Source organism: Bos indicus, chromosome 7, assembly GCF_029378745.1.
Source record: "Bos indicus isolate NIAB-ARS_2022 breed Sahiwal x Tharparkar chromosome 7, NIAB-ARS_B.indTharparkar_mat_pri_1.0, whole genome shotgun sequence".
In the NCBI taxonomy this organism is placed as follows: domain Eukaryota; kingdom Metazoa; phylum Chordata; class Mammalia; order Artiodactyla; family Bovidae; genus Bos; species Bos indicus.
Genome location: NC_091766.1, coordinates 76,786,027 through 76,813,944, shown reverse-complemented (window position 1 = coordinate 76,813,944; position 27,918 = coordinate 76,786,027). Strand labels below are relative to the sequence as shown.

The window sequence follows — 27,918 nt, the reverse complement described above, 5'->3', positions numbered from 1 at the left end:
CCAGGCCTCCCTGTCCATCACCATCTCCCGGAGTTCACTCAAACTCACATCCATCGAGTCAGTGATGCCATCCAGCCATCTCATCCTCTGTCGTCCCCTTTTCCTCCTGCCCCCAATCCCTCCCAGCATCAGAGTCTTTACCTATAAGTAATTCCAAATATAGCAAATAGATAATTTACTGGCCTCAGGAGGGAGGCAGGGAAACTTAATTGTTTTATGTCTTAAATGGGGACACTGAGTCACTGATTATTTAACTTTCTCTTTAGAACCACCATTGTTACCCTGTTGCTATTAAGTGGATTTCCCTGGTGGCTCAGACGGTAAAGCATCTGCCTCCAATGTGGGAGACCTGGGTTCGATGCCCAGGTTGGGAAGATCCCCTGGTGAAGGAAATAGCAACCCACTCCAGTACTCTTGGGAGAAGGCAATGGCACCCCACACCCCACTCCAGTACTCTTGCCTGGAAAATCCCATGGACGGAGGAGCCTGGTAGGCTACAGTCCATGGGGTCACAAAGAGTTGGACAGGACTGATCAACTTCACTTTCACTTTCATTATGTGAGCTGTTTGCAATAATGGAAAATCCATTTATTACTGGAGAAGGTATTCAAAGACAATACAATTATAGTCAAACTTGTGTTGGCTTACAGAACATGATTTCAAAATGTCCTTTGTTGAGATTCTCTTTCTATATAACTACTATGAAAATGATGGTAATAGACATAATAAGCTAATCATCATCAGATTTTTAGTGAGCAAGTGTGAACTCTTGGTAGATTTTAAGTAAGGAAAACTGGATTATATCACACAAATCTGAACATCAGGATATTTTAGCCATTAACCACATGTAAATATATGTTTTTAAGTTAGGGTGATTTTATCTGGATAACAAGGAGCTTTCACATAAACTTACTTTAGCTCTAGGTAAAGAATTTAGAATGTCCTTTCCTCTTTGGCCCTCTTAAAACATAGTTATCTTTTTCCTACATTACCTCTCATTCGGAGAGGACAAAAAGTAAACATTGCTGGGAAGAATTCAAAGGTATGAGCTCTAAACTCCAGCTTTCTTGAAGGGCACTGAGGATAGCAGATAGGTTGACCCACTTATTTATTAATTTTTTCATCAAATGATTATAGGCTGTCTGCCGTGTTCCAGGGGTTATTCTGAATGTTAACGGTATTCTAGTGAATAAGACAGACAGATTCCCTCCTCTAGTGGTACTTATATTCTTAAGGAGAAACAGCAACTAGGCAATCAAACTCATAATTTTAGGCAGTACAAAAAGATAAAATAAGGTAGAGGATAGAGAATTAGACGAGTATGGTAAAGAAGTTGATATTTCAGATGTAGCTTATACTGGTTCAAGAAAGTTTATTGTGAAACATTCAGGATTTTTGCAAGTAGGTTTTTAAGTCATCTGTAGCTTGAAATCAAGGGAATTGGCAATGGCTGTAATCAGAACTCCCACCCCTTCTCCGAGAGTCAATTTACCAGCATACCTTTGGAAATGATAGGCAAAGAAAGTGCTTTTCTAGAGAGGACTTTTGAACAGAGACTTGAATGTATTGAAGAAGTAAGTTATGAAAAGATGATAGGGAAGAACATTCCAGGTAGGCTGGAACTCTTAAGTACAGAAGCCCTGAGATAGAAATAAATAGCTTAAAATACGGACATAGTGTGAAAAGCAAGGTAAAATGTATCCAGAGATCTAGGAGAAGTTATATAATGTAGGCCATGATAAGGAATCTATCTTTTAACTACAATAGAGATCTACAAGAGTAGGTTTTGAGTAGGGAAGGAATATAATTTGTTTTCATTATTGTAAGGATCATTCTAGCTGTTCCATGGGGATAAAAAGATGTTTGAGTTGAGACTGAAAATAGGAAGCTGAGTTTGGGTGTTATTGTGATTCTGCCTTGCAAGAGATGATGGTGGGCTCAACTAGCATCACTGTGGATGTGGTCAGAAGTAGTAATACTTAGCATATATTTTAAAGTAGAATCTGTAGAGCATAACGACAGTGTGAGGGTGAGAGAAATCAAAGATAATCTTTATTTTTGCCCAAAGCAAAAAGGCAAGTACTGATATCATTTTCTAAAATGAAAACGTTGGCAGACAGGTTTGATAAGTTGGGGTCTAAGAATTAACATTCTATTTTGTATACAAAATGTCATATTAGGTTTAAAATAATATGAGTCTACGTATACCCCTCTAATAGAATTGTCCTATTGTTTATCATGATAGTGATCTGATGAATTGATTCAATTTATGGGAAAGCTTCCTGTCAATTGTATGGTTCTGTCTGTGATCAACTTTTACCCTGAAGCAAATATTGAAAATATTTGAAAATATTGAATTCTATAGTACTGGACGGAGAAGGCAATGGCACCCCACTCCAGTACTCTTGGCTGGAAAATCCCATGGATGGAGGAGCCTGGTAGGCTGCAGTCCATGGGGTCTCGAAGAGTCGGACACGACTGAGCGACTTCACTTTCACTTTTCACTTTCATGCACTGGAGAAGGAAATGGCAACCCACTCCAGTGTTCTTGTCTGGAGAATCCCAGGGATGGGGGAGCCTGGTGGGCTGCCATCTATGGGGTCGCACAGAGTCAGACAGGACTGAAGCGACTTAGGAGCAGCAGCAGCATAGTACTGGAAGTAATTTCTTCTTACAATTAACATACAATGGTCCAGTATCATTCCTTTTGATTTCCCAGTTTTAGAACTTTATAAATTATGTGGTATATTCTGTATCAAATATTAATTTGAAAGTTCCATTGAATTGTAGGAAAAGATCACAAAATCAATTTTTTAAATAATTAAGATATTTTAAGAGATTCATTTAGAAACTTATCTGATATAGATACATTTGTTTAAAATTACTGAATATTTAAAAATTAAAGTTTTATCTGTGTTCATAGGCAAAGATGAACTGTATGAAAAGTAACATAAAGACAGAAGTATTTAGGACCAGATTACAGATAAATTCTATAAATCTCAAAAAGGCGAGATTTTCATATAAAATGTGTAAACTTGTTTAAATAGATATACAGTTTCTGTTTCCAAATTTTATCCTTCATAAATATTGCATTCATCCAATATTATCATAAAAGATTAAATGCCTGAAAATGAAGTCAATAGTACTTACAACACTCAACTCTTATGAAGCTTAATTTCCATTTGTTATTATAGCCTTCATTATTCTCAATCATTAATTCTTTACATGCATATCGCATGCTATGTAGTATTAAAATACATTTCAACTCAGTTTTAGAATAATGAATTAATTGTTCTAAAATCTGCATTCTATGTATAGAATATGTATTTAATTTTCCTGTATTGATAACTTACTTTGTCAGCAAACATATTTTGTCAGTATTTTATACTTATTTTTGTTTCTGATTAAGAAATTGAAATGTTCCTACTAATCATTTTCAAAAAAAGAAGTGAAAAGGAAATAACAGGTTGTCTTCTTTTGCTGGGTGGCAGATTTAAGAAAAGTGAATATAGATAGAAACGGGTTACCTTCACTAAATATGAATCACCTTGGGAACAGAAGGGTCTGCTTCCTTCCATGTGAAGTTTGTCTCTGTCACTGGTTATCTACAGCTAATACTGATAAATAAACAAACTTCTCGAAATGCAAAATCACATATTTCCTTAAAGAAGCACTCTGATTGAAGAAGGAAGGTTAAAGTATGTGATGAAAATTCACTGTACAATGATGCAAAAGGAAAACTTCAGACCTCTTCCCAAGATTAAAAAAAAAAAAATCAAATTCAAGTTCTAACAAGTAATTGAAAAAGATCCCAGTAAACAGAAGGCATCTTTCATTTTTATCTTCTTTGACTGTTATTGGCAGAACGCTGATATGTGTGACTTTTATTGATTTAATATACACATCTAACATCTAAACTGTCTTATATTTCACACCTCTTATATGAATATAATGTGGAAACTTAGTTTGAGCTACCAGGGGAATAAGAACACTGAAAAAGATCCTGTGTGGCCACCACAGCTGTTGTAGTGGGATGAAGTTATACCTGCCATTATAGGAGATATATCAGGTAAATTAATTTCTATGGAGTTGAAGCTCCCTTTCATGAACATTATCCTCAAAATTATGCTGGACTAGGGGTAGAAATTTACCTGTACTTATAATAACATGACTATAGGGCAAAAGATGATACCATGTTTAACCATGATTACAAGGCAATATTTGAAACAAAACATCTTACCATCAGTCACTCATTCTTTATCTGTAAAATAAGGATAAGAGTACACACCTTATAGAATTTTCATGAAGATTAAAAGAGAAATTACATATAGAGTTCTAAATGATAATTTGCTATTTCTTGAAATAATAGGTCAAATGATGATTTTTCTACTTTGAGTATCAAGAGACAGGTGTATATCATGGGAGGAAAGATTATTTTGTTTCAGTTGAAGGAAAATATACTATAAAGGTAAGTATATTTATTTATGTAATAGTTGAAAGTGAAAGTGGAAGCTGCTCACTTGTGTCCAACTGTTTGCGACCCCATGGATCACACAGTCCATGGAATTCTCCAGGCCAGAATACTCAAGTGGGTAACCTTTCCTTTTTCCAGGGGATCTTCCCAACCCAGGGATCGAATGTACCAGTTGCTGCTTTAAATGTTTTACAAATAACTCATAACAAACCTATGCATAAAGAAGTATTTTTTTTTTTACATTGTATAGGACATAAAACTAAGGCACAGGGAATAACCTCTGTAAGAAGCAGAGCCAGCAGGCAAACCCAAGGTGGCTGGTGCCCAGAACACACTGAAACCACATACTCTGCTACTCTGTCTCTTTTAAGGGTTATAAAACTTCCACTTTAACCTGACACTTTGTCATTTGAGTATCATATGTCATGTATATATGTATGTGTGCCTTTCTATAAAAGTATTGCATCGTTCAAATTCTTTGAATAAGCCCACATTCAAAGCAAATGACTATAAAAGCATGATGATACTCTGTTTCCTTTTGAGGAGAAAACAGATATCATCAGTTATGTCATTGTTCATAATGAGGCATATTTTTCCCTACTGTTGCTAAGTCACTTCAGTGGTGTCCGACTCAGTGTGTCCTCATAGACGTCAGCCCACCAGGCTCTCTTGCCCCTGGGATTCTCCAGGCAAGAACACTGGAGTGGGTTGCCATTTCCTTCTCCAATGCATGAAAGTGAAAAAGTGAAAGTGAAGTCGCTCAGTCGTGTCCGACTCTTCGAGACCCCATGGACTGCAGCCTACCAGGCTCCTCCATCCATGGGATTTTCCAGGCAAGAGTACTGGAGTGGGGTGCCATGGCCTTCTCCGATATTTTTCCCTAAACAGAATTAAATTTGCATTTTAAAGACTCACTTTATCAAAAGTATATTTAAAATTAATCACCTCAAGCTAAACTTGGTTGGTAGTTTACTGTTCTAGGTGCTGTTTTGGTGATTATTTTTTAAATAACTTGTTTCATTTTAAATAAATAAATAGAACCAACTTTTTTTGGTGGTCAGTATTAAACTTCCTGAATAGATTTAGGTTGATCCAGTATCTGAATTATTTTATCTTACTCTGGTTTAACCTAGACTTTCTCTCTTTAATTTTATGGATTTAATGAGAATTTTAAAAAATTAAAAAAGAATATTTATGTCTTATTAAAAATCAGAAGAGGAAAAAATTTCAGCTTCTCTTTATCTTCCTATTTCCCTTCAGTCAGTCAGTTCAGTCGCTCAGTCGTGTCCAACTCTTTGCAACCCCATGGACTGCAGCATACCAGGCCTCCCTGTCCATCACCAACTCCTGGAGCTTACTCAAACTCAAGTTTATTGAGTTGGTGATGCCATCCAACCATCTCATCCTCTGTCATCCTCTTCTCCTCCTGCCTTCTATCTTGCCCAGCATCAGGGACTTTACCAATGAGTCACTTCTTTGCATCAGGTGGCCAAAGTATTGGAGCTTCAGCTTCGGCATCAGTCCTTCCAGTGAATATTCAGGACTGATTTCCTTTAGGATGGACTGGTTGGATCTCCTTGTAGTCCAAGGGACTCTCAAGAGTCTCCTCCAACACCACAGTTCAAAAGCATCAATTCTTTGGCACTCAGCTTTCTTTTGAAAAAGGAAATGGCAACCCACTCCAGTATTCTTACGGAATATCCTGTAGACAGAGGAGCCTGGTGGGCTGTTGTCCATAGGGTCGTGCAGAGTCAGACACATCTGAAGCAATTTGGTATCAGCAGCAGCAGCAGCTTTCTTTATAGTCCAACTCTCACATCCATACATGACTACTGGAAAAACCATAGCTTTGATTAGATGAAACTTTGTTGGCAAAATAATGCCTCTGCTTTTTAATATGCTGTCTAGGTTGGTCATAACTTTTCTTCTAAGGAGCAAGCGTCTTTTAATTTCATGGCTGCAGTCAACATCTGCAGTGATTTTGGAGCTGCCCCCCCGCCCTCAAATAAAGTCTGTCACTATTTCCATTGTTTCCTCATCTATTTGCCATGAGGTGATGGGAGAAGATGCTATGATCTCAGTTTTCTGAATGCTGAGTTTTAAGCAAACTTTTTCACTCTCCTCTGTCACTTTCATCAAGAGGCTCTTTAGTTCTCCTTCGCTTTCTACCATAAGCATGGTGTCATCTGCATATCTGAGGTTACTGATATTTCTCCCTGTAATCTTGATTCCATCTTGTGCTTCAAGCAGCCCAGCGTTTCTCATGCTGTACTCTGCATTTAAGTTAAATAAGCAGGGTGACAATATATAGCCTCGGTATATTCCTTTCCCAATTTGGAACCAGTCTGTTGCTCCTTGTCCAGTTCTAACTGTTGCTTTCTGACCTACATACAAATTTCTCAGGAGGCAGGTCAGGTGGTCTTGTATTCCCATCTCTAAGAATTTTCTACAGTTTTTTGTGATCCACTGTTTAGTTCTGTTTACTTCCCTTCAGTTCAGTTCAGTTCAGTTGTTCAGTCGCATCCGACTCTTTGCGACCCCATGAATCACAGCACACCAGGCCTCCCTGTTCATCACCAACTCCTGGAGTTCACTCAGACTCATGTCCATCGAGTCAGTGATGCCATTCAGCCATCTCATCCTCTGTCGTCCCCTTCTCCTCCTGCCCCCAATCCCTCCCAGCATCAGAGTCTTTTCCAATGAGTCAACTCTTCGCATGAGGTGGCCAAAGTACTGGAGTTTCAGCTTTAGCATCATTCCTTCCAAAGAAATCACTTAAAAGATCTACTCCAATCATTTTACAAATTTAGAATTAAAATATTTGTAAGACAGAAGCAAAATATTAGCTGTCTGTTTTAAGTGCTTCCTTGGTACCAGATCCATAATCACATGTAAACCTTACACTGTTCTCTGTGCTTAGTATTATTATTGTTGTTATTCAGTCACTCAGTCATGTCTCACTCTTTGTGACCCCATGGACTGCAGGATGCCGGGCGTCCTAGTCCTTTACCATCTCCCAGAGTTTGCTCAAACTCAGTATTATTAGCCCTATTTTACTTTTAAGAAACCAGCACAACTAAGCCTCAGAAATACCTCTTAGCTTGCTCAAGTGCATACAATTCCAGAGAAAGGATATAGATATGCTTGTGTCTGTAAAACCTGACTGCTTGAAAAATCCAACCTACTGCCTGCCAAAGAGCTGGTTGACACCCACCTCCTACACTGTGCTTATGAAGAGAAGGCCTCTTGAGATGTAAGCAAGGCTTCCGCTCTTTTAACTCTTGTTCCCTCATGAGTAAAAAGCCAAGATAGACTTGTGGGTATCTCTAAAACATTCAGGCTAAGACAGTGCTATAGTCTCTTTAAGTTTGCCAATTATGATGAAAAATAGAAAGAAAAAAATAAGGAAAAATTTCAATTGTCAATCTCTCTCAGTTGCTCAGTTGTGTCCAACTCTTTGTGACCCCATGGACTGCAGCATGCCATGCTTCCCTTTCCATCACCAACTCCTGGAGATTGCTCAAACTCATGTCCATCAAGTCCGTGATGCCATTTGTCAATAAGCTGACTCAATAAAAGATACACTCCTAAATCTAGTGCCTAATTTTATGTAAAACCTATTTTCTTAATTTTATATTGTTTAGAGGTTTTACACATATATATATATGTATTATTTTAATGGTTTTGAGGTTATATATAGCAGTTAATTATTGCTTAAAACTAGTTTTATAAAGTTATCCACAGGAAAGCATGCATTCATATGCTCTCAATTGCATCATTTGAACTAAAATTATTTTTTTCTTCTTATTAATATTAAAGTAGAAAAATGAAATGTCCCATTTGCCATATATTGTACTCAATATGGTTTGCAGAAAATAATTTTCCACACTCTGCCAAAGAAATCTACATCTGCACAAAGATCACAACCTTAGTCATAATTAACCTATGGAAAAGAAATTAAATAGACAAGTGATAGTGGTACTGAGGAGATTAAAAGAAACATCCTCTATTGTATTTCTCAGAGAATATTAGATTAAAATTCAAATTCTTTCTAGTGACAGATTGTTATAAGAATAAGAAATGGCACAAACAATCCATTTCAGGACAAAGATTTAACAAAAATAGGAAGGTTAATTATAATTGAATATTCCCTATGGATATCTCAGAAGATATGCCTCAGTCTATTTCTTATTGACAGGTGGTACTGTAAATTAAATGTGGTATTATGCATTCAAATTGGATTTCAACTACTCATCATCCATAGTGTAACATTAGAATTAGCCCTGACGATGACAGTCTAAAGATCATAATGAGAACAGGTGCCCTTTTCCATTCATATTGTGGTGGAGAAGGTCGGAGTTAGAGATTGGATTTATAATTTTGGTATAATCTTTGCTGCCTGAAAAATTAATTCTATGTATCAACTATCAAGAATAGTAATACTGTGCTGAATAGTCTCTGAATTAATGACAAAGACCACTTGTCTTCTACAAGTATTGTGCCAAATCAAAAAAAAAAGTGGCATTCAAAATCCTGTCATCAATCACTGTTTATATAAACATGAGGATGTTTTTGTGTTCTTCAGAGCCTCCTGAAGGAAAAAAAAAAACAAAAAACAAACCAAAAACAGCAACATGGAGGCACTGTTAAACAAGATAATCCTTAAAAAAAAAAAAAAAGGAGTGGAAAGAGAGGAGGAGAATGGAGAAGCAATGGATGAAGGGTTTGTGTCTCTGATAATAGTTATGAGTAACTTCAATCGTGTGGATCAGTGCTTCTCATTCAGAGATAATGTGCAGAAATCTGCTGTGGAATTCTATGAAGGTATTTATATACTTGGACATGCAAATGCTCAAATCATTCCCTGTGTAATTCTGATGCATTGCTTGCCTCATGATCCTAGGTATTATTTCTCAGAGCAGGAGTTGTGCATTACCTGCATTAGAAAAGGCACTGGGAGCAGTAAAAGGGGATGCTTGTTGAAAATTATGGTTCCTACTAATTCAGATTCTCTGGAAGTGAGGCCTGTGAGGTTTTATTTTTTAACACCATCTGCAGGTGAGCCTGATGATCCTCAATCATCTGTGGCATCTTGGCCACACACTCTGTGATGAGCTGCTCCCTGGCCTGATGCTTCTGCTCTTCGGCCAACTGCTATCCTTATGGAGTATAAGAATCTCTGGAGCGAGATTGGAGTATTAGTACTTGGCAACTCAGTCATTATGGCAATCTCAAAACGCAAGTAAGAGAGATTAAAGTAGGGATGTCACATGATGAGTTATTCTGGTTGTTTTGTTTGTGAAATTATTATATTATTCCATCTGTTAAAGAATATCTTTATATGACAGGACCATGGCATTTTCAAGCCACAGTCTCATCAGATATTTCATATGTTTCTGGTTAGTCATTAAGACTAACAACCAAGATTGATTTTGTTTAAAATTATTGCTAGTTACCATGTATGAAGATTGAAGAAAAACAGTTGGCACATAATGCTAGATATCTGAACACAAATATAGCACATAACAAGTGGTTTCAATAAAACAAATGTCCATTTTGTTTTAACTTGTCTCCAAACAATTGCCTAAAATTTAAACTGCAAGAAACAGTGATTATAATAGCATCTGGTAGATTTTCTATCTCAACAGAGTATTTTTTTAAATAACTGCATGTAATTATTCATGACATTTGGGATTATTGAACACAAATACAAGAAAGGGAATGAAATATTAAGCCTTCCTGGGGATAAAAAATATTGTATATCTTTATTATAACTCCTAATTTAATTAATATATTCTTAATGCCATCTGGTGAGATTATCTTAAAAGTTAACAAAAGAGATCAATCTGACACTTAACAAATAAATCTGAAAGAGTATAATACTGGGACATTGATATTATGCAGTCAACATAACTAGAATAATGCAAAAAATAATAAAAGAAGGAAACCATCTTAGCTTTAGTGCACATTCACTATCATTTGGGGATGAAGAAGAGTAACTCTTATTACTCTCTCACTCATGACATTAGGTATAATAATAATCATGTGTGTGTGTGTTAGTCGCTCAGTTGTGTCTGATTCTTTGTGACCCCATGGACTGTGGCCCGCCAGGCTCCTCTGACCATGGAATTCTCCAGTCAAGAACACTGGAGTGGGTAGCTATTTCCTTCTTCAGGGGATCTTCCCAATCCAGAGATTGAACCCCATTCTCTTGCATTGCAGGCAGTTTCTTTACCTTCTGAGCCACTAGGAAAACCCCCAATAATAATCATATATTGAAATAAAAATGATACGTGTACCTGTTCCAAATGGTAGAAGGTAGGAATGTGTAGTCAGGAACACTACAAACCTGGAATCAAATACTTAAGATCTCTATCTCTTTACCAGTTGCAGAAGTGCATAAGTTGTTTAATTTCTCTGGACTTTGGAGTTCTCATTTGAAAGATCCATATAATGCATTTAGAAAAGTACTGGGCATATAGCACTGTCTATATCTTTATATACCACGTATAATGTCTTTAAGCATACAAACAACATGACTTAAAATTGGAAAATGCCTTCAGATTCCTTTTCTGTCATGGAGGCAAATCACTTGACTTTTCAGAAATTTGGTGCTTTTATTTGAAATATAAGATATTATTTTACAAGTTTATTATTAGGATTAATAATAATATTAATTATTAATTAATAAATAATAATAAAAAAAGTTCCATGACAGAGGAGCCTTGCAGGATACAGTCCATCGAGTCACAAAGAGTCGGACATGACTGAGCGTGGACACAAAACTACCTTTGCTAAAGTCTCCAGCAAGTTCCTGATGACTATTAGGTGTCTGATGAGTTTTTTCTTTAAGTCTCAGTTTGCTATAGAATTCCAGCCATGACCAGAGGGCAAAGAATATAGATTTCAAAATCTGTAGGTAACTCTGAATTTGTTTTCATAATGAGTACAACTTGGTATGGGAAATAAAAAAGCCTTTTTTCTTAGCTCTGTAATCTGACATCTGAGATCAGCGTAGGAATTTAACCCATTTGTTTAGCTAATTCAGTCTATTTCTTTGAGTTTGTTTCAAAGGCCAGCCTAGTCTTTAAAAACTATAAGGTGCACATATTTGAATATGTCAAAAGAACTGATGTATTCTAGGATTCTGAGCAATGAATCCTATCTGGAAAAGAAGTTAGGCTGTTTTTCTGTTCTTGTGCACCTGAAGCTGTGAAGTGTTAGGACATGTTAAAGTACCACACTTAGCAACCTCAATTATTTATATTTTATACCATTCTAAACACTATTAATTTTTTAAATATTATGGAAAGTTCCACAAAATATTATTCAAGAAAAGTGTTTTCCTCATTTGATTGATACTATATCATGAATATATATTTTTTCAACATAAAGGTAACGTGTGTGCATGCTAAATCTCTTTAGTCGTGTCTGACTCTTTGAGAGCCTATGTACTAGAGCTGCCAGGCTCCTCTGTCCAAGGGATTGTCCAGGCAAAATTACTCGAGTGGGTTGCTGTGCCCTCCTCCAAATGATCTTCCTAACACAAGGGTCAAACTCAAGTCTCTTTGCATCTACTACAATGGAGGTGTGTTCTTTACCACTAGCACCACAATATAACACCAGGCAAATGAATTCAGACAATATGGTATTCTATGATTAAGAACAAGATGTCAGCATACAAATTCATCATTTAGGAAGCTTTATAAAGTAATCAATTCAGTTAAGAACAGAATAAATAAGACATAAACTTGTAAAACTGTGAAAGAAAATCAAGCCAGGTGAAAAGTATCTTTTAATTTTTTTCAAGAAAAATAAGGTTTTTGTTGAAATATTTCAAATTCATTGTTGTACATTGAATTGATTATATTCAAGAATTGTATTGACAGCCTGTAACTTTTTCTTCAACATTAACTTATTTTCCATGCCTTATAACATGCAAATGCATGTATCAATTTGCAGAGAAAGAGTAAATGTAAGTTATTTTTGCTGTTTATTCATATGTTAGATTAACTTTATCAACCCATATATTAAAATGTAATCATTTCATTGTCAGGAGCCTAAAGCTAATGTTAATTACAGTTTGAAACTTCGATTATTAATGCATCTTTACCTACTGAAGTGTGAAATAAGCAATAGTAGTTGAAATTCACCAATTAAATTAGCTTCTGAGACAAGAATTCATAAGTAGGCATTTGTTCATAATGAACAAATGCTGCAGAATTTCATGTTCTAAGCTACGCTCATGAAATATTAGACCCAAGGAGTGAGAACAATTGTTCCAAACAAAACAAAAAAACTGCAGTATATAAAATAAATACAATAGATGTGATAAGCATCCTATATTTTTTATCTTCATATTTCATATGTCACCAGAAAAAAGAATGCATAGGCTCAGTCCACAGAAGAATATAAAAGTTTTTTTATTTTATTTTAAATTAATAGGGAAAAGAGAGAGATCTATTTTGTTCACATAGTAATACCTTAGTCCATTCAGGATATTATAACAATACCATAGACTAGATGGCTTATTAACAATAGAAACATCTCGCTCACAGTTCTGGAGCCTGGGAAATCCAAGATGAAGGAGCCAGGAGATTCAATATCTAGTAAGCCTCTCCTTCGGAGGAGGCAATGGCACCCCACTCCGGTACTCTTGCCTGGAAAATCCCATGGACGGAGGAGCCTGGTAGGCTGCAGTCCATGGGGTCTCGAAGAGTCGGACACGACTGAGCGACTTCACTTTCACTTTCATGCATTGGAGAAGGAAATGGCAACCTTAGTGGTAGAGAATCCGCCTGCCAATGCACGAGAGGTGGATTCGATCCCTAGGTCTGGGATATGCCTGGAGAAGAAAATGGCAACCCACTCCACCACAATATTCTTGCCTGGGGAATCCCATGGAATGAGGAACTTTGAAGGCTACAGTCCATGGGGTCACAAAAGAGTCAGACATGACTTAGCAGCCTAAACAACAACAGAGACCCAGAGGACGCCACTGACCCTTCTACTATGGAAAAACATAGTGAGAATGGCCCTGTGAGCCAGGAAGGAGAGGCTTGTGGTGGTGGTTGTTTAGACTGCTAAGTTATGTTTGACTCTTGCAACCCCATGGACTGGAGACCACTAGGCTCTTCTCGCCGTGGGATTTCCCAAACAAGAATACTGGAGTGGGTTGCCATTTCCTTCTCTGGGTGATCTTCCTGACCCAGGAATCGACCAGAGTCTCCTACTTGGCAAGTGGATTCTTTACCACTGAGCAACCTGGGAAGTCTGGGTCTCTATTATAAGGTCACTGATTGGATGAGATGGTTGGATGGCATCACCGACTCAATGGACATGGGCTTGGGTGGACTCCGGGAGTTGGTGATGGACAGGGAGGCCTAGCAAACTGCAGTCCATGGGGTCGCGAAGAGTTGGACATGACTGAGCGACTGAACTGAACTGAACTGATCTCATTCATTAATCCCATTCCTGCACTTGCAGGAGTCACTGCCTCCTATAAGAGCCAGAGCCTGGGCAGGCAGCGCTGAGGCCTGCGGGGCCCAGGGACGGGTAGGGGAGGGGGAAGCTGGCAAGCCACCGCTGAGGCTGCTGCGGCTGCAGGCTCCCCTCCCCGCTGCGCGCGAGCGCCATGCAGGGTGGGGCTGGGGGCGGGCGAGGCCTAGCGGCATCAGGGCTGGCGTCACCTCTTCAAGGGGCTGGACAGTAACAGGGATGGTCGCCATGAGTTGCCCCTGTGCTCGGCTAGCTGGGTGGGGGCGACCCGGACTGCAGAGCCCAACAGGGCATCTCCCCTGAGGGTGACAATGACCCAGATGGCGACCTTGACCTGGAGGAGTTTATCCTCTACTTGCAGGAACAGGAACGGCGCCTTCTACTTCTGTTCCACAGTCTGGCCCGCGATCAGGATGGTCAGATCGACGTCTCTGAGATCCAGCAGTTTCTGAGCCCTGGGCATTTCCATCTAGCTGGAGCAGGCAGAGAAAATCCTGCACAGCATAGACGCATGATAGTACCATGACCACTGACTGGCAGGAGTGGCGTGACCACGTCTTGTTGCATTCGCTGGAGAACATGGAAGACGTGCTGTATTTCTGGAAGCATTTCACGGTCCTGGGTATTGGCAAGTGCCTGACCATCCCGAATGAGTTTTCAGAGCTGGAGAAGCTGACTGGCATGTGGTGGAAGCAGCTGGTGGTGGGGGCGGTGGCGAGTGCCATGTTCAGGAGAGGTACAGCCCCTCTAGACTGACTCAAGGTCTTCATGAAGATCCACGCCTCCAAGACCAAATGGCTGAACATCCTGGGGGGCCTCCAGAGCGATCCAAGAGCGGGGTGTGTGTTCCCTGTGGCATGGTGACAGGATTAACATGCTCAAGACTGCACCTGAGTCGTTCATGGCCTATGAGCAGATCAAGTGGACCATTCAGGGGCAACAGGAGACACTTCAGGTGCAGGAGCACTTTGTGGCTGGCTCTCTGGCTGGCGCCACATCCCAAACCATCATCTACCCCCATGGAGATGCTGAAGACTTGGCTGATCCTTCACTGGACGGGCCATTATAAGAGGCTGCTGGACTGTGTGCAGCAGATCCTGGAGCCAGAAGGGCCCGGCGCCTTCCACTATGGCTACCTGCCCAACATTCTGGGCATCATCCCTTACGCGGGCATCGACCTGGCCATCTACGAGGAGACCGCTCTTTGATCCCTGGATCAGGAAGATCCCTTGGAGAAGGAAATGGCAACCCACTCCAGTATTCTCACCTGGAGAATTCCACGGACAGAGGAGCCTGTCAGGCTACAGTCCATGGGGTCGCAAAGAGTTGGGACACTACTGAACGACTGACGCACACACAATTCTTTTCATGAGGACTCTGTCCTCCTGATCTAATAACTTCCCAAAGCTTCCACTCCTATTACCTTCATATTAAGGATTAGGATTTAAAATACAAATTTTGGCCAGAAAGATTCAGCTTATAGTATACAATATACTCAGTATCATCTTATACTTTGGCAATAACTTATTGTCTCAATTTTTTTTAATTTAAATATATATAAATGTAAGAATTGCATCATTCATCTGACTCTTTATATGATTTTTCAGATAAAGCCTTGCTTCCTACTTGCTCAGTCAGTTCAGTTGTTCAGTCTTGTCTGACTCTTTGCCACCCCACGGACTGCAGCATGCCAGGCTTCCCTGTCTGTCACCAACTCCCTGAGCTTTCTCAAACTCGTGTCCATTCAGTCGGTGATGCCATCCAACCATCTCATCCTCTGTCATTCCCTTCTCTTCTTGCCTTCAATCTTTCCCAGCATCAGGTCTTTTCCAATGAGTCCAGAATCAGGTGGCCAAAGTATTGGAGTTTCAGCTTCAGCATCAGTCCTTCCAATGAATATTCATTACTATTTTCTTTAGGATGGACTGGTTGGATCTCCTTGCAGTCCAAGGGACTGTCAAGAGTCTTCTCCAACACCACAGTTAAAAAGCATCAATTCTTCCACGCTCAGCTTTCTCATGGTCCATCTCTCACATCCATACATGACTACTGGTAAAACCATAGCTTTGACTAGATGGACCTGTGTTGGCAAAGTAATATCTCTGCTTTTTAATATGCTGTCTAGGTTGGTCATAGCTTTTCTTCCAAGGTAATTGGTTATTTATGCTTCTCTGGTGCCACATGCATAACAAATAGTTTAATTCTTATGAAGGATGATTCTAATATTTATTACAAGTTTATTACTATACATTATAGCACAATAACCCTTAGAGTGCTCTTTGTACATATGTATAGTTTGTATAATTATTTTGTAGGTAAGGAATCAGGACCACAGAAAGATTAAGTAACTGATCGAAGATGCCATGATTTGGAAGGACCACTCCAAACTCTATAAAATGTTTTCTAAGATTTTGTTCCTAATGAAATTTTAAACACAGAACATGATAGAGATTGATGGACTCCTATGTACAACTACCAAGATTTCACACTTTCATAATTTTCTAATGCTTTTTAATGAATGAGAGTATTACAAATGAAGTTAAAGTCCTCTTTGAACTACTCCATAATCGTATTACCCTAGGATTAACTTCTATGAATAATTTGTTGTTTATAATCCTGATGCCATAATTTTATAATTTATCAAGGAATGCTTATATATTTTTCTGTTATAAAACTTGATGTAAATATTATCATGCTCTACTACAGTAGCATTGGAAAACTTTCTTTGTCATTTCATATTTTTCTGTATTTAGATATATTTAATACATATTTTTAGCTTATTTTCTCTGCATTCTCAGTTAATATATCATGGACTATAGTTGAGCAGCTCTTACTAGAAAGCTTCTATGTATGTACTTATGCATATTTTTTACTTGATTTCTGAAGTTATATTTTATCAGAGATTCTTGTCCCTCAGTTCTGGAAAATTCTCTGCTCTAAGATTTATGTCTATGTATGTATGCATTTTATCTACACATATCTATTCCGATTACTTTGAGTTTCTTTGAAATACCTTATGGTTCATAGTTTGGACTTTTTATACCTTTGCACTTTTCTTCTATTCTGTTTGCAATTTAAGAATAAAAAATATTCCAAAGAGTAAAATCTATAATTTTACCATATATATCTCTTAACTTCTACTTTCTGTCTTGGCCCAAAACAGATGCTGAAAGGGTCAGGATACTCTTGCCATATTTTTAGTATTTTGATGAGTTACTAGCAATTCATTTAAAGAAGAAATAAATGCTGAAAAACCTTTCCAAATCAATCATGTATTCTGACATAATTTCAGATATAGTCATACACACACACTGATACATATATGTGTGTGTGTGTAAATATATGTGTATATATATATATATATATGTCATTTCTGTATGTTTAGACTATTGACATATATTGAAATTATACAAAAATTATGAGATATGCATGTAAGAATATATAAACATATATTTATATATTTGGAGAGAAAGAGAAAATGGTATATAGCTACACATCATACATATATATGACAGTGGAAATAAAAATTAACTACTTGATTTCTACAGATTTTTTCTCAACAACAGAAGTACCATTGTTCAAGAATACATCTTTAATAAGTATATTTATTATAAGGATATGGCATTATGGATATATTAGTCTGAATAGCTATAAAAGACAAGCAGACTAATAAACTATTTTCTGTGAGAATGAAACTTTGGGACTTAACAGTGAAGTATATTCTGTTAAAAATATTAATAAGTATATATCAGTAGATAGCAAGTAATAGAAAAAAATGGCTGACAATAATTTCAGTGAGAAAAGGACTAATACCATTATGTTGTATCTATATGTTCCTTACTACTGGCAATTTTTTTTCCAGTCTCATTTTATTCAATTGAACTGGGGCATGTAAGATGAGTAGATGTCAATCTAGATTGCACAAATTATTTCAAGGTTTCCAATCTTTAAATATACATTGGTGATGTTAAAAAATCAGTTCAGTTAATTTGCTCAGTCGTGTTTGACTCTCTGTAACCCCATGGACTGCAGCACACCAGGCTTCCCAGTATATCACCAACTTCCAGAACTTGCTCATACTCATGTCCATCGAGTTGGTGATACCATCCAATCATCTCATTCTCTGTTGTCTCCTTTTCCTCCTGCCTTCAATCTTTCCAAGCATCAGGGTCTTTTCTAATGACTCAGTTCTTCCCATGGGTGGCCAAAGTACTGGAGCTTCAGCTTCAGCATCAGTCCTTCCAATGAAAATTCAGAACTGATTTCCTCTGTTGGTTTGAACTCCTTGCAGTCCAAGGGACTCTCGAGATTCTTCTTCAACACTGCAGTACAAAAGCACCAATTATTTGGCACTCAGTTTTCTTTATGGTCCAACTCTCACATACATACTGACTACTGGAAAAACTGTAGCTTTGACTAGACGAAACTCTGTTGCCAAAGGAATGTCTCCCCCCCCTTTTTTAATTGGAGGCTAATTACATTACAAATTGTGGTGGTTTTTGCCACACATTCACATGAATCAGCCATGTGTGTACATGTGTTCCCCATCCTGAACCCCACTTCCACCTCCCTCCCCATCCCATCTCTGAGTCATCCCAGTGCACCAGCCCTGAGCACCCTGTCTCATGCATGGAACCTGGACTGGAGATCTGTTTCACATATGATAATATACATGTTTCAATGCTATTCTTTCAAATCATCCCACCCTCACCTTCTCCCACAGAGTCCAAAAGTCTGTTCTTTACGTCTGTGTCTCTTTTGCTGTCTTGCATATAGGGTCATCATTACCATCTTTTTAAATTCCATATATATGTGTTAATATACTGTATTGGTGTTTTTCTTTCTGACTTACTTCGCTCTGTATAATAAGCTCCAGTATCATCCACCTCATTAGAACTGATTCAAATGCATTCTTAACATGCTGTCTAGGTTGGTCATAGCTTTCCTTCCAAGGAGCAAGCATCTTTTAATTTCATGGCTGCAGTCACCATCTGCAGTGATTTTAGACCCCAAGAAAATAAAGTCACTGTTTCCATTGTTTCCCCATGTATTTGCCATGAAGTGATGGAACTGGATGCCATGATCTTCGCTGTTTGAATGATGAGCTTTAAGTCAGCTTTTTCACTCTCCTATTTTACTTTCATCAAGAGGCTCTTTAGTTCCTCTTCACTTTCTGCCAGAAGGGTGGTGTCATCTGCATATCTGAAGTTATTGACATTTCTCCCAGCAATCTTGATTCCAGCTTGTGCTTCATTCAGCCTGGAATTTTGCAAATGTACAGTGCATATAAGTTAAATAAGCAGGGTGACAATATACAGCCTTGACATACTCTTTTCTCAATTTGGAACCAGTCCGTTATTCCATGTCCAGTTCTGTTGCTTCTTGACCTGCGTACAGATTTCACAGGAGGTAGATAAGGTGGTCTCATATTCCCAACTCTTTCAGAATTTTCCATAGTTTGTTGTGATTCACACAGTCAAAGAATAATTAAATCAATTTGAAAAGGCATGCATTAAAAAGAACCAAATCCTATCTATATAATGGTATATTATTTGGCAATGAAAAGAAATGAAGTATTGAAACAAGTTATACAATTGAATAATCTTAAAACTTTATTCTACATGAAAAAAGCCAGTCACAAAAAACCATAGCTTGTATTATTTCATTATGGGAAGTGTCCAGACTAGTATCATCTATAGAGACAGATAGTAGAGTAGCTGTGGCCTAGGACTTGGGCTGCTGGAGGCAAATGGAACATGAATTAATGGGTACTAAGGGATTAGTTTTGAGGGTGATAAAAATGTTCTAAATTTTGTTGTGGTTAAAGTTAAGTCTGTGAATATACTAAAAATACTTTATTTTTACAATTTAAATGGGTGAATTGTATGGTATGTGAATTATATTTCACTAAACTGACACAAAGACTGACTCATTGGAAAAGACCCTGATGCTGGGAAAGATTGAAGGCGGGAGAAGGGGACGACAGAGGAAGAGATGGTTGGATGGCATCACCGACTCTACAGACATGAGTTTCAGTAGGCTCAGGGGGTTGGTGATGGACAGGGAAGCCTGGTGTGCTTCAGTTCATGGGGTCATAAAGAGTCAGACACAACTGAGCAACTGAACTGAACTGAAAGCTGGCCAAGAAAAAAATAAAAAACCTTTTGGGTTTAACATATGCAAATATGAAATATTATAGCATGAAAAAAAAGTGTGCTAAGAACTTAAGGAAGTGGTAAAACTAAATTACAGTGTGACTTTCACAAGAGTTTCAAATTCACCGCATTGAAAGTCACAATAGAAGTCCTCCCACTCCACTAAGAGATGAAAATAATGACAATAGGACGATAATTATATAGGGATCCAGGATTCCTCATTTTACTAAAGACAAGTGTATCCTGAAGAACCATATTAAATGAATTAAAATAGATTGTTTATGGTTTACCTCTTATATACCCTTAGAACTCCTACATGCCCTTAGATTAGATCTGGTACAGACTGCCTGAAGAACTATGGAGTGAGGTTCATAACATTGTACAGGAGGTGGTGACCAAAACCATCCCTAAGAAAAATAAATGCAAGAAGGCAACGTGGTTGTTTGAGAACGCTTTGCAAATAGCTGAGGAAAGAAGAAAAGTGAAGGTAAGGGAGAAAAGGAAAGATATACTCAACTGAATGCAGGGTTCCAGAGAAGAGCAAAGAGAGATAAAAAGACATTCTTAACTAAACAATGTGAATAAATAGAGGAAAACAATAGAATGGGAAAGATTAAAGATCTTTTCAAGAAAACTGGAAATATCAAGAGGAAATTTTATGCAAGGATAAGTATGATAACAGAAAGAGTAAAGACCTAAAAGAAGAATTGATTAAGAAGAGGTGGCAAAAAATACACAGAAGAACTATACAAAAAAATATCTTAATGACCCAGATAACCACAATGGTGTGGTCATTCACCTTGAGCTGGATATCCTAGTGCATGAAGTCAAGAGGGTCTTAGGAAGCATTACTGTGAACAAAACTAGAGGAGGTGTAGGAATTCTAGCTGAGCCATTTAAAATCCTAAAAGATGATGCTTCCAATACATCAGCAAAATGCAGCAGTGGCCACAGGTCTTGGAAATGGTCAGTTTTCATTTCAATCCCAAAGGGCAATATCAAAGAATGTTCAAACTATCATACATTTGGACTCATTTCATGTGCTAGTAAGATTATGTTCAAAATCCTTCAAGCTAGACCTTCAGTACTACATAAACTGAGAATTTCCAGATGTACAATCTGGCTTTAGAAAAGACAGAGGAACCAGAGATCAAACTGCCAACATTTATTATATCATGGAGAAAACAAAAGGGAGTTCCAGAAAACATCTACTTCTGCTTCATTTACTACACTAAAGCCTTTGACTGTGTGGATCACAAAAAACTGGAAAATTCTTAAACATATGGGACTTCCAGATCACCTTACCTGTCTCCTGAGAAACCTATAGGCAGTTCAAGAAGCAATAGTTAGAACCAGATATGGAACAACAGAATGATTCAAAATTGGGAAAGGAGTATGACAAGGTTGTATATTATCACCCTGCTTATTTAACTAGTATGCAGAGTACATCATAAGAAGTGCCAGGCTGAATCAATCATAAACTGGCATTAAGACTGCTGGCAGAAATATCAAAAATATCAGATATACAGATGATAGGACTCCAATGGCAGAAATTGAAAAGGAACTAAAGATCCTGTTGAAGTATGAAGGAGGAGAGTGAAAAAGCTGGCTTAAAACTCAACATTCAGAAAACTAAGATCATGGCATCTGATTCCATCTCTTCATGGCAAATAGAAGGGGAAATGTGGAAGCAGTGACAGATTTTAGTTTCTTGGGCCCCTAAAATCACTGCAGATGGTGACTGCAGCCATGAAAATAAAAGACACTTGCTTCTTGGAAGGAAAGCTATGACAAACCTAGACATCATTTTGCTGACAAACGTCCTTATTGCCATAGCTGTGGTTTGTCCAGTAGTCATATACAGATGTGAGAGTTGGACCATAAAGAAGACTGAGTGCTGAAGAACTGATGCTTTTGAGCTAGAGAAGACTGAAACTCCCTTGGACGATAAGGAGATCAAATCAATCAATCATTAAGGAAATCAACACTTAATGTTCATTGGAAGAACCGATGCTGAAGTTGAAGTTTCAATACTTTGGCCACCTGATGAAAACAGCCAACTCATTACAAAAGACTGTGATGGTGGGAAAGATTGAAGGCAAAAGGAGAACAGGGCAGCAGAAGATGAGATGGTTAGATACCATCACCAATTCAAAGGACGTGAGTTTGAATAAACTCCAGGAGACAATGGAGGACAGAGGAACCTGGCATGCTGCAGTCCTTGGAGTCACAAGGAGTCAGACATGACTTAGTGACTGAACAACAATGCCCTTAGAACGTGAGACAAGGGAAAAAGAGCAAAGGTGTAAGAATCAATCTTAAAACAGTTCTAATTATTCATTAAAAATTGATAGGACCAGTAGCCACTTGTTTTGTTTTAAGTGAAACACTTTTAACAGTGCAACAATATCTAATGGCTTCAGTACTGCAATATTTTAAGAGCTGCAATATTTACAATAACTCCTATTTGATGTTAATAAAATTTGTCATTGATATGGGAAGAAGAAGAAAAAAAATAAATTCTTGACACAGAATAGTGGCCAAGTATAGATTTTAAGTTTCTGCAAAACAAGAGTGCTAGAATTTAGTCCAAAGCCCTTGGGCTATCTTGGCAATGAGTTCACCTTCTGGAACAGAGAATACCTCAGATTGCCTAATAAATGGGGCTCTCACTGACCATGAGATAGTTTACTCTGCCAGAAGCAAAATGTTGCAGAACTACTGCCACCTCTGCATTTCTTAAAAAAAAAAAAAAAGAAATGAAAACTAAAAAAAAAAAAAAAAAAAATTAGGAATCCTACTTAGCTTAGAGTTAAGCCAGGGGGAGATTTCCACTATGGTCTCATGGTGGACAATCTGAAGACCAAGCAATTTTGGTAATTGTTTACTATCACCAACAATTTTTTCTAGAAAGCAAACCATGTTTTATTTATCTTTAAGCACCCTATATAGTGACACTTTGTGTCTGCATACCCTCCTTTTTCTTGATAAGAGAATGTTAATTTTCCAAGTATCTGCCCTCAAGTGGTCACCACAGATATAATCACCTTCCATGTCTTTAAATCTAAATTATTTAATTTAATCCATTTCCCTAAATGTTTGGTTTAAGCAAGGACAATAAGCATTTCTTACCTGTAACAAATAGAAGGTGTTTGCTGGGACTCTTTTGAAAAACATTTTATCACTTTAAAGTTAAAATTTTGTATATGGGAGAAACTATATATATATATATATATATATATCATGATTAAATTTGAAAGTCAGATAAATAAAAAACATATAGTGCAACTATATACAAAATATTGCATGGGGCATATATAAATTTTTAAAAAATTAATTGTTTCTCTGAAATTTAAATTGAACAGGATGTCCTATATTATAACTCTCAACCCTAAATGTTTTGCTTTTTTCTTTTATTTCCTATAATGGTGTTACAGTGCCTGGTTTCAGAAAAATCATATTCACTTTTGTTTAAAGATTAATTTAATTCTTAATTCTGAATCTGAAGCTTTCAAACTTGAGTTAGAATAGATAAAATGCAGCAGAGAGTTCTTCATATAGGGGAGCAAAATTTGTCACCCCAAAACGTTTCTTTGGCATGAGTATTATTTCAAGCTGAAAACAATCAAGGCCCAAAATACTTAGGAAGAAACTTTGACTTTCACCATAACTTCCTCAAGAATGTAGATAGAAAATCTGTTCTATGAAAGGAGCTATTACCATCAGATCAGATCAGATCAGTTGCTCAGTCGTGTCCGACTCTTTTCGACCCCATGAATCGCAGCAGGCCAGGCCTCCCTGTCCATCACCAACTCCCGGAGTTCACTGAGAATCACGTCCATCGAGTCAGTGATGCCATCCAGCCATCTCATCCTCTGTCGTCCCCTTCTCCTCCTGCCCTCAGTCCCTCCCAGCATCAGAGTCTTTTCCAATGAGTCAACTCTTCGCATGAGGTGGCCAAAGTACTGGAGTTTCAGCTTTAGCATCATTCCCTCCAAAGAAATCCCAGGGCTGATCTCCTTCAGAATGGACTGGTTGGATCTCCTTGCAGTCCAAGGGACTCTCAAGAGTCTTCTCCAACACCACGGTTCAAAACCATCAATTCTTTGGCGTTTAACCTTCTTCACAGTCCAACTCTCGCATCCATACATGACCACAGGAAAATCCATAGCCTTGACTAGACAAACCTTTGTTGGCAAAGTAATGTCTCTGCTTTTGAATATGCTATCTAGGTTGGTCATAACCTTCCTTCCAAGGAGTAAGCGTCTTTTAATTTCATGGGTAACTATAATATAAACCAGCATGTAGACTAGACAAGCCTAGCAAAGTCTGTGTTAAAACTTCTTTCTTTGTCTCATTACTTCTGTATGAGCCAACAACCATTTATTTATGCCAATTACCTTCCTCCCAGTGGAGGTCCCAAACCACTACTCCCAATATTCTTTTCATCTTTAGCTGAAGATGGCATTTAAGGTGATGGTTTCAGCCATTTTGCTGAGTTATAAGTTTTCCTGAGCGTTTTCCATATATACATATTATTACACTTTTGTTTGATTTTTTTCCTGTTTATCTGTCTCATACCAATTTAATTTTTAGACTAGTCAGAAGAAACTAAAAGATTAGAGGAAAAATTCTTCCTCCCTGACACTGGGAAGGGGTAAACTCTTAAAAAGAGGTACATAAATAGTATACTTATTTCTCTTTGTATCTGTGGCCTTGAGGCAATATAAAATAAAAAATGAAATCTTCAGACTGTTTTGTTGTTGTTACATAAAACCCTACATGCTGCGGAAGTCAAGCAATATTCCAGTTTAAACCTAACACAGGAAGAGAATATGGTAGCCAGGTCCATGAGAATCTGAAAATTAGTCAGCTTCTTTGTGCTCACTTTCCTCATCTATAAAATGAAACATTGATGATATCAGCATTATAGACTGTTATGAGATTAAGATAAAAATTATAACAGGCTTAAGACAGTTATTGAAACATAAGAAGCTCACAGCTGTTGTATTGATACTGTTTTGTAGCTGTTTTAATTATTTTAATTAGTATTATTACTATGTTATGTCTGTATCAAGTTTGTTGGTATAATAGCTGTGACTGACTGAGACTAAAATCTAAAAGCTCGGATTTTTTTTTTTTTTTTTAACAAAAGTGTTGAGTTCTATGAAAACAAGAAAAAGTGATTAGGCAGATATTGGACTCTACAAAGTTATAGCTCCTTAAAGAGCTTTCTAACAATACAGAAATTTTGAAAATTTTCTAGCCTTTACAAATTTATTGCTAATTCTCCTTTTTGTTAGTCTTCCATGTGAACAAAAATATCACAATTGCAAAAAGTAACTCCAAAAATTTCAGGGTTCCAAAAAATACCAAGGAGAGACAAGAAAGCCTTCCTAAGTAATTAATGCAAAGAAATAGAGGAAAACAATAGAATGGGAAAGATTAGAAATCTCTTCAAGAAAATTAGAGACACCCAAGGGAACATTTCATGCAAAGATGGGCACAATAAGGACAGAAACAGTATGGACTTAACAGAAGCAGAAGATATTAGAAAGACGTGGCAAGAATGCACAGAAGAACTATGCAAAAAAGATCTTAATGATGCAGATAACAATGATGGTGTGATCATTCACCTAGAGCCAGACATCCTGGAGTAAAAATCAGTGGGCCTTAGGAAGCATCACTACTGAACAAAGCCAGTGGAGGTGATGGAATTCCAACTAAGCTATTTGAAATTCTAAAAGATGATGCTGTGAAAGTACTGCACTCAATATGTCAGCTAATTTGGAAAACTCACAGGACTGGAAAAGGTTAGTTTTGATTCCAATCCCAAAGAAAAGCAATGCCAAAAAATGCTCAAACTACCACACAAAGGCACGCATCTCACACACTAGCAAAGTAATGCTCAAAATTCTCCAAACTATGCTTTAATGGTACATGAACCGAGAACTTTGAGTTGATATTCAATTCAACTTGTACAGATGTTCAAGTTGAATTTAGAAAAGGCAGAGGAGCCAGAGGTCTAATTGCCAACATCTCTTGAGTCATAGAAAAAGCAAGATAATTCCAGAAAAAGATCTACTTCTGCTTCATTGACTACCCTAAAAGTTTTGACTGTATGCATCACAACAAACTGTGGAAAATACTTAAAGAGATGGGAATACCAGGCCACCTTACCTGCTTCCTGAGAAATCTGTGTGCAGGTCAAGAAGCAACAGTTAGAACTGGACATGGAACAACAAATGAGTACGTCAAGGCTGCATATTGTCACCCTGCTTATTTAACTTCTTCTATGCACAGTACATCATGTGAAATGCCAGGCTGGAAGAAGCACAAGCTGGAATCAAGATTGCCAGAGAAATATCAGTAATCTCAGATACACAGATGACACCACCCTTATGGCAGAAAGCAGGTAGTAACTAAAGAGCCTCTTGATGAAAGTGAAAGAGAAGAGTGAAAAAGCTGGCTTAAAACTCAACATTCAGAAAACTAAGACCATGGCATCCGGTTCCATCACTTCATAGCGAATAGATGGGGAAACAATGGAAACCATGACAGACTTTATTTTCTTGGGCTCCAAAATTACTGCAGATGGTGACTGCGGCCATGAAATTAAAAGACACTGTTCCTTAGAGGACAACCTACACAGCATATTTAAAAGCAGAGACATTCCTTTGCCAACAAATGTCTGTCTAGTCAAATCTATGGTTTTTCCAGTGGTAATGCATGGATGTGAGAGTTGAACCATAAAGAAAGCTGAGAGCCACAGGGTTGATGCTTTTGAACCATGGTGTTACAGAAGACTCCTGAGGGTCCCTTGGACTGCAAGGATTTCAAACAAGTAAAGGAAATCAGTTCTGAATTTTCATTGGAAGAACTGATGCTGAAGGTGAAGCTCCAATACTTTGGCCACCTGATGCAAAGAACTGTGTCATTAGGAAAGACCCCAATGCTGGGAAAATTTGAAGGCAGGAGCAGAAGGGGATGGCAGCAGGGTTGGATGTCATCACCGACTTGATGGACATGAGTTTGAGCAAGCTCTGGGACTTGGTGATGGACAGGGTAGCCTGGCGTGCTGCAGTCCATGGGGTCACAGAGTTGGACACAACTGACCAACTGAACTGATCTGAACTGAGTCAATATTGTGCTGTTTTCTGCCATACATCAACATGAATCAGTCATAGGTATATGCATGTTCCCTCTATCTTTAATCTCCCTCCTATCATCACCCCATCCTAAACCCCTCTAGCTTTCACAGAGCACCAGGTTTGTGCTCCCTGTATCATATTTTTTTTAAAGTAGGTTAAGCTGTACTTTGCCAATTCGTAGTAGCTTTAATCTAACACTTTTCCTCTGAATGTTAAAAAACTGTGTATTTATCAAGCTGTTGCTGTATTTAGTGACAAATTCTATGAAATTCTGTACCTCACAAGCATACATGTACATGCACAGAAAATTACTGCCTTGCCTCATTTTCACACCCACCCAAAATTGGAAGAAATATCTACTAATGATTCTCTCTCTTTTTTTGAATCCATTTGAAACAAACAAATAAAAACTCACAAGGAGAGCACTTTTAAACTATTCTAGTTTCCTGAGGGTCCTAAATTTAATTTTTCATACAACTTATATTTATTAAGCAATCTTAAGAGTCATATTTGAAGTTTTTCATATCTCTTATACTGTAAGCAACAGTAAGGTAAAAACAGGTTAACTTCCTGGCATAACAGTAAGGTAAAAACAGTTTAACTTCCCGGCATAACTTACTAGCAACGGAAGAGCTTCTTA

General features: G+C 37.8%; 1 long non-coding RNA gene and 1 pseudogene across 1 annotated transcript in view; one reads left to right on the top strand and one right to left on the bottom strand.

Moving 5' to 3' along the window:
• The window catches only part of LOC109561121 (mitochondrial adenyl nucleotide antiporter SLC25A23 pseudogene), a 39,862-nt pseudogene extending 24,682 nt beyond the window's left edge, over positions 1-15,180 (top strand).
• The window catches only part of LOC139183923 (uncharacterized), an 863,152-nt gene that overhangs the window by 548,964 nt on the left and 286,270 nt on the right, over positions 1-27,918 (bottom strand). The window lies entirely within an intron of this gene.